The 11,229-nt window shown below is 35.9% G+C and overlaps 1 long non-coding RNA gene across 1 annotated transcript; it reads right to left on the reverse strand.

Annotated features, from left to right (window-relative positions):
* Positions 1-9,013: 9,013 nt before the first annotated feature.
* Positions 9,014-10,143, reverse strand: LOC145656534 (uncharacterized). Its single transcript, XR_014122177.1, has 3 exons — positions 10,080-10,143; positions 9,226-9,369; positions 9,014-9,099 (listed from the first exon to the last, which is right to left on the reverse strand). It is a non-coding gene; the product is annotated as an uncharacterized LOC145656534 (long non-coding RNA).
* Between the last annotated feature and the right edge of the window lie 1,086 nt (positions 10,144-11,229).

Below are 11,229 nucleotides of genomic sequence, written 5' to 3' on the forward strand. Positions count from 1 at the left end.
TTGGTAAATCTCTGATATGACCACTGTAACAAAGTTGCGGTTATAAATACGTGAAACATTTTGATCGACTGAAATGTAGATGTATGTACATGCAATATATTTGTGATTATGTAAATTAAACAGCTATTCTTATTCTTATGGCTAGCTAAATAAATTGCAATTTCGTCGTCTTCAAGGTATGGCATGGTGTTTATTCATTCTTCGGCATACAAAATGACGCCTTTTCACGTTGTGGAACTACAAATATGGCGGCCTTTTTTCTTTAGCGTTTTAATGACGTAAAAGCAGAGTCTCACCGTAAAGTCGGGCAGGAGGATCTGGACTCATTTATTTCTTCGTATCTTCCGCCATCTAGCGGTCAATAACGGGTAGTCTTGAATTGATTTCTATCGCGTAATACTTTGGATATAAATGTTTAAATTTCCTGTTGCAGGACAGACAAAGTATAGTCAACCAGTTCTAACCTTTTGATAAAAACTTGAACTTCAAAGTAGGTGAATCTATTTCCTTAAACCAATCAGATCACAGTTAATTTACATAACATCAATGCTTTGAGTGCTTTAGATATGAGAACATCACAGTGATCTTTCTGCTCACACATCAGTCAGTCTATAATTCTGTATTATGTGTTTCTATAGCTTCCAACTTTCATGAGTTCCTTGAATCTGTGGAGAAAAGTGCAGACCAATGTAGTTTCTTATTTGTGAACATTTATACATTCATTTTAATTTATTTATCATTTAAATGTTTTATTACTTTTAATTTATAGACATAAGGACACAGAAAACTGACTGAATTGTTACAAGGTAATATTTTCTAGACTGTGTTTACCATATGTTTTTATTTCTAAACGTTAATGCAGTGTGTTAATCTGTCACACCGAGGCAGAAGGGGTGAATCTGATATACCCCTCTTCCATTGTCAACTATTCAGAGTCCTCCAGTGGAGCTCATACAACTAAAGAAACACATACAGAGGTCACTGGAGGTTCTAAGTTACATCTAAAGTGGTCTAGTTCTGACGTTGTGAGGATAAGCAGGATGCGGGGACGAGGCACGATGAAACGCACTTTTATTTTTGCAAACATGCAAAACATACAACAAAGCTCAAATACTATGCACATCTCAAACACCAACACACGTACTATGAAACACGAGACATATATACACCCAAGCCGATTACACATAACAGAGAACAGGTGAACGGCACGACAGTGTGTGGCAACACAGACGAACACACACACACCAAGATGTTTGAGGAGGGGGCGGGGCCACAACATGACACTAAGCCTGTACACACTGTTCCAACACTACCCTGTAGGGCACCATCTCCATGGAAGTATATTTTTAAAAGCATGTTTGATAACCATATTTATACTGGAACAATTTAATCAAATGAGTTGTGTTTTTTGTTCCTCTCTAAGACGGTTCGGATGCCGATATTGAGATTTGAGTCTGAGCAAGTTGAGAAACCCACTGTGAGGGTTTCTGGGTGCTCTGGAGGAGCATCCAGAAGTTGTACACCTGCACCAAGCCTGAGACCCCTCTGCCCCTGACACAATTGCCCAGGAATGCGGGCATGTACCTAGACTATGAGGATGGACAGCTGTCTTTCTATTACATACTAACATATCTACATATTTATCGGAAACCTCCGGGAGAAGAAGCTGTATCTCCTCTTTGCGCTGCTGGACAGACACACTTATGACACTGTACTCATCAAAAGCAGCACCAGAGATGCACTGAGTCATATCCCGCTACACACCGGTCAGACCAGCTTGTTTGCACATTTTGTCATAAAACTTAAGATGTCATTTGTTGCTGTTATATATAAAATTACCAAATTAAAAAATAAATAAATCAAAAAGTACTTGTGGCTAGAGAAGCACAGCCAATCACATAAACAAGATATAATGTCAGTAATGTTTGCGGCAGGCGTTTAAAATGTGCCCAGACTCATATTCAAAAATATCCATGTTTCAACAGTTTGAAGGTGGCCATGACACTAACAGTTTGGTGGAAATTCCACAAGATATCAAACTCCACACTCACACGAACTATTCATTCTCCCATTTGGAACAATCCAGGCTTTACCATGAACAAAAATATTAAACTTTACATCTTGGATAGAAAAAGGCATTACAAACCTTAAACATATTTATCCTAAGACTTGTTTCATGTCACGCCCACAACTAGCCCCAAAATATGCTATAGAAAGCCCCCAGTTCCTACAATACCATCAGCTAAGATCACCTATGTGTTCAAAAATCAATTCCGATACCTACATCCATATCAGAATTTATAAACAAGCATTCTTAATACAAAAAACCTATTATCTAAGATATACAAAATAATAGTGAAATCAAATCTCACAGTTACTCTCCCATCGAGACAATAGGAGGAACATTTATTACTAGCCCCCGACGCTGCAGTTTGGATTAAAATGTGTAATAATAATTACCACATGACAGCAACACTAACCTACAATGCATTCAGTACAAAATAATACAGAGTACATTATACTACACATTGGATGTTTAAAATTGGTTTCACAAGCTCAGCAATCTGTACATACTTTACTCAAATCACAGTTGACGATTACATTCACGCCACATGGCAGAGCACACCTATCAAGCAATTTTGGCAAGTCGTCATCAAGTTCGAGTTCAAGTTCAAGTGGTTTTATTGTCATTTCAGGTATATATACAAGTACACAACAAAAACGAAACAACGTTCCTCCAGGGCCATGGTGCAACATAAAAACAACAGTGCAACAGACAACATGCTACACAAGTGCAAACAGTCCAATATAGTGCATCACCAACATATCCCATGCTTTAAATAACCATATCCATCCAACACCATCTTTATGTCTCCTAGGAGACATATCATCAACCAATATGACAGGATACTATGTATAACATTATTATATTGATATAATAAAAATATTCTTGCAAAAAAACAACAAACAAAAAAACATATTCATGAACTGGAAAACAAAAAATAATATTAGTGTCACCCAATAGAAAAATCTATTGATAGAGTATATATATCAATAGAATAATTCTCAGAATTAATCAATAACAGAACCAATAATCTAGAGTGGACACCTTTGATAAAATCCATACAGAGCCAATCCATAAACGATAAATATCACACTCTAATACGTGTACATATACAATCCAACATACATGTACTCACACATAACCATATACATAGATACATACATACATACATACATACATACATACATACACACACACACACACACACACACATTATTCCTGTAATGGTGCAGATGGCGAATACTTAAAAATATTATATATACATTTTGCGTTTGTCTGTTCATCTGTCTGTCTTATTTTGAATAATAAAGCTCTAAAGGTCCACTGATGGGGGGTAATAAATTCATATATTTATTTCTGCAGATTTCTAAAAGAAGAGGCTGTGGTCAGGGTGGAGTGAATCTTTGATAACCAAGATTGTTGTTGTTTTGGCCTTCGAATAGACAATGGCATTACCCAGTGTCAGGTCTTTCTCAGTAAACTGCAGAGAATGATATAGAGGGCAAGAAATGGTCAAGCACAGTTTAATTGGGTGTGTGTCTGTGAAAAACACTACAGCTCTCTGATACATTTTTGTTTCAAGATTTAATCATCATGCAAATGATTGTGATTAATGTTTTGTCTGTTTAATTCAAATATTATACTATAAACCTAATATTTTAATAGGGTTGGCAACTTTCTAGATCCGATTACTACGTGTTGTTCATGTAACTGTGCAAATAAACTGCAAACACAATTACTTTTAGAAGTATCATCCAGTTTGTTTTCACAATTGCCAAAATGTAATGAATCACAGCCAGTGTTCTAAAACAGAGCTGGAATGTATTCCTGGTTGATGTGCCCTGTGTCTGGTTAAAAAAAAAAAAAAAAAAAATTGGTGGATGAATTTTCAATGAAAGTGCTTCACTCAGCAGCCATTAATGATTCTTATATCCAGTATGAATAAATTGAAATTCCTATCCTTGTATCAGGTGCAGCAATTGTGTGTAACAATTGTGAAGCAAAAAAGCAAAAGCAAAATTGTAATATAACAATATAGGTAATATAGAACTTGATCTAATGATATTAATTAGGCTATGCAAATAACACAACTACTGCGGTAGCACATCATTTATGCCTGTTGAATAGGCAGTTTTCTGCTTTGCAGATACTTGAAATCTTTTACTAATCTTTCCCCAAATCCAGTAGGAGCTGCCTTTTACATTAACATGCCAGGATACACACTCACTGGATGTTTAATCTTTCTAGTGGTTAAGCTATATTCTTATAGTCAAGAAAGATATTTTTTAATTATTAATCAGTTAAAAGGATTTCTTACTGTAGGCCTATTATAAACAACATGGAGGAAATAAAAATAAAAATACTTGAGTTAGACAGTGGACACAGGTTGCTAATAAATCAAGTAAATGAAACTGGATGGACTGCTTAATTATGTAACAACACAACATTTATGGCGACGAAGATGTTTCACACATATACATTCTTACGTGATGCTGACCTCGATATCCATATTTCACATTGATACTGTAACACTATAGATGAAACTAAACCTCACATTCTCGTCACGTTGATAAGCTTTTTGAAAGTTTGATCATGATCAAAGATCATGATCTTTGTTTTCTAAGTGTGTTTCCAAATTGCCTTTGACTGCTGTATGCCTAATTGCGGCATTTAGCACCTCATTTCGTCTCTAATTTTTGACATGTACTCTTGACATAAGTCTTGCATAAGTGGAAAGTCGATCAGCCCCCATTTAAAAATGGTAAGCTTTTACTGTCACGTTAATAACATCACGCACACGCACACATAATGCTTCGACTGTCCTACACTTTAAATATCTTTTGCACATTATGGAGGGTGAGCATAGTTACCAGTTCCCTTCATGCAAAAGGGTTGTCTTAGGTTACTGTAAAGTCTAATGCACATTTGGAATTATTAAAAGTAGTTTATAATCAATACAAAATTTTACTGGGAGCCAAAGTAAAGTAGCTAAGATATGATTGATGTGATCAAATTTTCTAGCTCTATTAAGAACTATGGCTGCTGCATTTTGAATTCGCTAGGCACTTTAGGCACTTAATAGCACAGCTAGATAGTAAGGGATTACAGTAGTCCAATATTGAAGTAATAAATGCATGGACTACCTTTTCTGCATTATGTGTGGAGAGCATGTTCCTAATCTTTGAAATGTTTCTAAGGTGGAGAAAGGGGGTCCTAGAAACATTATTTATTTACGTGAGCTTCGAACGAGAGACTGGGATCCATAACTCCAAGATCTTTAACTGTTAGAGAAGATGTGATTGGGAGACCATTGAGGTTCATTGAGTAATTAGAGAGCGGAGACCTAGCTGACTCTGGGCTTAATAGAAATACCTCTGAATGTCTCTGAATGTTAGAAATTAATTAAAAATACTAATGTCAATGTATTTACAACGCATGTATTTAGGACGTAATTTTTTCAATCACAACAAAATATGTTGTTGTATTTTTTGCATTATGCTTACTACAGAATTAACAGTCAACTGTTCAGTGACTTTGCATGTAGAGTTGTAACACTGCTTATTACTAGAACTGTGGCTAGAATCAAAATCAACGCTAGTGTCATTCCTAAACCCCAATCAGCTAGTCGTAAAGTTAACATTCAAATAGAAAATAAAGATGCAGACTTCAGAATTAGTTAAAGAGAATAGCTGAGAGAATAGAATAAATTATCCGTTACTACCCCTGTCTTTTATCATCCCTCCATCCCTCCATCCCATGCCATCTTCCTCTATTATTTGCTTTTCTATTTTGTTCTGGTATCTCCTTATCTCTTTTAAAAAAAAAACATTGGCCAAAAGACTAACAAAAACACTGACATACTTAAGACCTTTAATATTTTTTTTAAATATAACATTAAAAGGAGAATGTTACTTATTTCACCCTGACTGTCCACTTATATATCTGGTTTGAGTATGATTTTCCTTGTTCAAGTGAAAACAGTAACAAATGTAGCATGTCACAAATATATACATGACTATGTATGAAAAATGAAAGACATCAACATGAAACACTGGAGCTGATTTCAGTTAAGCACCTAGTTATGGAAACTATAAAGACTAACATTGTCATAAAAATGTTGTGAAAGTTAATGCTTAGAAGATTACAAGTGGCTAAGACATACCTTGTTATAGGCTGTGCTTACTGATGTACACCAGGTGGACATAGTGTCAAAGCAGAGGGTCTGATGGAGCAGGTGGAACATCAACATTTAAAACAAAAATGAACTGCTTGTATTTAGTGAACTAAATAAGGCATAAGCGTCCTATGCATCGCATACAGATCCCTATAAGCTTTGATAAAATCCATCCTCATGTAAAAGATGTATTGTCCCAATCATAGTAAGTGAAAACTATGACATAAAAAACTTTCTTTACCTAATATAAGCAGGCAATTATCTTTTAATTTGACCTACCCCAGTAAATCACGGTATCTAAGTTGATGAATAACAGGAATAATCACAAACTTCTAATGAAGCAAAGTAATATATAATTACAATTATAAAGGACTAATTTGGCTTGTCTCCCCCAAAGCCATTAGAATGTTCTTTATATAACAAGTGAAAATTACCTACACCAATGTGATATACAAACCAATCCTGCTTTTATTACACAGAAGAGCTGAGCAATTATGGGGAGGCACCCTAAAAAGTTGAGGGTGGAATTACCTGTCAATAAACAAAGTACAGAATAGAAAAGCAAAACTATTCTGTTGCATCGTCTTTGAAATGACTCTGCAAGGAAAATGTTGATATGAATAAATGCTTGCATTCCTTTCTGATACAAGTCAAAAAATATCTTTAAAGTGGCTCAAACATAAGAACTATGTGCATTCCTTCAAAAACATATACAAACCAATGAAAAAATCTCCCCTAATATGTGTATATACACAAGTGTCTGTGGGAGCCCCAAAGCTATATTATGCATTCAAATAACAAAATATATATCACAGTCCCTACAAAAAATGAAAGTAAAAAAGCTAACAAACAACAAAAAGGGGAAAATCATAAATGAAAATATCCCAAAAATAATTTACTAATGTCATGTTTGTAAGCAGCCCTGCTTTCCTGCTTCCTAAAATGGTGACATATTTTAGGTACTCAGGCCACTGGAAACAAAAATATACACAGCAGTTCTTCCACACATTTAGAGGAACCTGATTTTTTGTTAGATAAATATGTGTCGGTTATGACCGTTAAAAAGACCTGAACAAAAAAAAATGTTTGGATTTTTATTCGCTGTCACCTTTCATCACGGGCAACATAAAAATTCACACTACTGCAATATCGCTAACATGTTACTGGCATGCGAATAAGACACCTGAGCACAGAGAGAAACCCAGTGTTATGATTACAGTTGACATTGGAACTAGCTAGATAGCTCATATTAAGACACTTCTTTGGAGAACACGTGCTAAAGTGTTTTCCCCACAATCTATATGCATAATTTATTTGCCAACTGTGACCAGAGAGAGAACATACCTTACTCACAGCCTAGGACATGCATGGATTTTGATGAGGACTGCATATGCCTGGGATCAATTCAAACACGTCATGACGATGATATAAAACCTGATGAAACAAGCTTGACAAGCAGCAGTTCCGTTTTTCTGTGAAAGTATCAAGCACAGATGAAGACGTTTCTATGGTTATCTCGGTTTTATAAATATTAGCCTATAGAGTTGGGCTTAGTACGTGAATAAAAGATGGAATTAAACATGCATAAATTACGGTGTCCTGGAAAACCCATCGTGCTGCAAATACACAAAGCATATTCATCAAAGTGGTAACACACTTTAGAAATGCGGTGCAAATTCAGAAAACGCATACAACTTCAGGAACAAATCCCGTCACAACACAACGGTAGTGCTGTTTCCGGAGGACACGGAAAGGGGCGGACTTCTATGAGATTAGCGTGAAGTCTATTGGAAGTAGTGACAACTAAGTAAAAAGGGTTGTTTTTTTTCCAGTTACCACGGTGTTATCAAGGGTAGGTATGTGATACAGAATGGAAGACTGACCTATTCATGCTCTGCATTCTTGCATATTTATTTATACATAAGGCAGCCTTAAAAACATGGGATGGAAATCCCATTTAACAAAATATGCACTGTTTTACAGTCAGAGTGAAATAAGTAACATTCTCCTTTTAATATATATATTTTAAATGTTAAAATTCTTAACTATGTCAGTTAAGCTGCCAAAAATGCCCCTTTTGAAATTTGTATTTCTAATGTCACAAGAACACTTTATTTACGTATCTCTGCCTATTCAGCCTATAGAGGTTTAGCACACCCACTTAAATTGCCTTTCTCAGGCATTTCAGCTCTGAGTACCTTTTGAATGAAGCACAATACAGGGCAGCCAATCATAAAGGAGCTCATTTATCCTACATCCGTCTCAAAGGTGCAGTAGCAACAGGTGTCTGTTGAATTCCGAGCGATATATATATATAGAAGTTGGAAATTGGTTGTGTAAAAATGAATTGTGATTGTTAAGCCACACAGATGTAAGTGGACATCGAGGGAAAAAATAGTGTGGGTGCCAAGTATGGTGATTGTATCTTAAAGGCTGTAGGAAATGTTACATTCAGAATGTTTCTGAGACAAAAAAAATAACATATAATTACTATCCATGGTATAATTGACTGTGTTGCAGACAACATAGGCAAGGATTAGACTGAAAAATGTCAGAGTATTTTTAATGCTGTTTATTGCTGTCGTCAGAGGTTATGCAGCCATATCCTCCCTAGCAAGTACGGCGTCTAATACCTGCAGACACAAATACCGTGTTGAGCAATATTTAATTACATCTACTTGAAATGCATATTTAATTGCATTGTTAGTATTTATGGAAAACAAGTGTTAGGATTGCTCTGCTGCATTGCAGACTTTCTCACTCTAACAACTGTGGATTCCATTTCCTCAATCAGTTGGCCCATATCATGTTCACAGGTATCATACTGCATCTTTATGAAATAATTCAATTTCACCTCCAACTATGAAGAGAAACAGTGTTAAGCAATATTTAATTACATCTACTTGAAATGCATAGTTCATAGCATTGTGAGAATTTATGGAAAACAAGTGTTAGGATTGCTCTGTTCCACTGCAGACTTTCTCACTCTAGCAAACATGGCTTCCAGGTCCTCAGTACACTCATCCCAGTCATTGTCATCGTAAATCTGATTCAAAGGAGTCTTTTTAGGAAGCATCATCTTGAAATTCATATCTGGAGGTTCTATCTTTTTGAAAGACTTCAGTTCCACCTGTAGATATAAGTAGAAATATTGTTGAACAGTATTTAAATACATTTAATTGAAATATGACTTTAATTACATTTTGATGCATTTGGAATTTATAGTTTGTATTGGACTGGAAAGGAAACAAATACAATTTTTATCGCATAGCCGTTATCACATAGCCTGCAGGCCTAATGATGTAAAAATGTGCCCCCAAACATCAAATGTTCAACAGAAATAACAGGACCTGACACACTAAGGTACCGTAGACCCATTCAAATTGTGCTATTGGAATAATAAATTCCAATGCATTCAGTCATTTTAACTAGTGTTGATTTTGATTCTAGCCACAATTATACTAATAATCAGTGTTACAACTCAGCATGCAAAGTCACCGAACAGTCGACTGTTAATTCTATAGTAAGGAGAATGTAAAACAAACAAACAAAAAACCCACCAACAGTATTTTTTTTTCCTGTAATTGACAAAGATTGCATATGCTAAATGTATGTGTCCTAAATATATTCTAAATAAATTGACATTAGTGTTTTTAATTAATTTCTCCAACATTTGTTGAAATGCATTTGTAATTTATATTCAAAGACATTTCAGTGTACTTAAGTACAAGTATTAAATTAGCATCACTGTTCACCATAGCTGTTTTTCCATTTTTTGTGGCTTTTGTCCCTTGCCTCAGTATGGCTTTAAATCATTTGTCTTGGTTCTACTTTACTTACCATGGCTGATTCAGTTCTCTCAGTAGGCAAGTCATTTTTCAATAAATACTTTGGTCTAGTATCTGTTTAAAAAGTAACAGAAAATGTCTTATTAGCGTTGTATAGATACTTAGAACACTTCTACGTAGATCTCTCTCTCTCAGACAAACACACACACACACACAGTTCATCCAAGAAGTCATCCTCTATTCTGGCAGGGATCTGGGCTCGTGTTTTTTCGTTTTTCTTTTTCCCATATTTACCAAATATCCCGTGCTTTTCCTTTTCATATTTCTCAGAAGGAACATGTTCCTTGCGTCTTGGATTGCAATTGTAACTACCGCACTGACCCATAATAAATTTAGTGTACCCGTTATCTGTGATCTGTAGTCTAAAAATGGGTCACAGAAATTGTTCATTTGAAAAATCTGTTCTTTGACTACATCATAATCGCTTAATTGATGCGGCTGCATTATGACATCACACGCCACCCACTGAAATAAAAGCTGAGGATGTCATTGCAGAGGTAGGAGGAGCCAGAGTAGAATATTACAGAATATTACATTGCTTGAATAGTGGCTCTGTCTGCCCTGGGGGTATTATTGAAACCCAAAGGCTGAAAGGATGGGGAGAGAGAGAGCGAGAGAGCGAGCGAGCGACCATGTGTGAACATATTCTTGTCACGGTATGCCCCCCCCCCAAACGTCTCCCCGTGTGTATTTGCTTGTGTGTGTGTGTGTGTGTGTGTTCATCCGTGTGGCCATGCTCCCTTGTGTTTCACGGCTGCCCTTCATTGTGTTGTTATTGTTTGCGTATATAAGTCCTTTGTGTAAACGTTAACGTTGTCAGTGTTTGATCCCACGATAGCCTTAGTGCTACGTTGTCTTCCATGTCTCTAAATAAACATCGTTGTATGCATCATTGCTCCTCTTTTGTATCCTGCCAAGCCTCCCTGCGTTACAATTATGGTAAAATTGGATAAAATACTAGATCATAGTTTGCAGTCTGAAGTACTTTTGACCTGCTGAGAGTTAGCCTGATTTGACTTAGCCTGTTCCAAACCTTTGTTTAGTATGTTGCATAAAAGCTCATGGAAATATTTCAGATGTAACATACATGTAACTGACCTAGTAGAGCAAAATTACAGAATTGTAAGGAGGAAGTGACGTTC

Source organism: Electrophorus electricus, unplaced genomic scaffold, assembly GCF_041902795.1.
Source record: "Electrophorus electricus isolate QZ-2024a unplaced genomic scaffold, ASM4190279v1 Scaffold76, whole genome shotgun sequence".
Classification (NCBI taxonomy): domain Eukaryota; kingdom Metazoa; phylum Chordata; class Actinopteri; order Gymnotiformes; family Gymnotidae; genus Electrophorus; species Electrophorus electricus.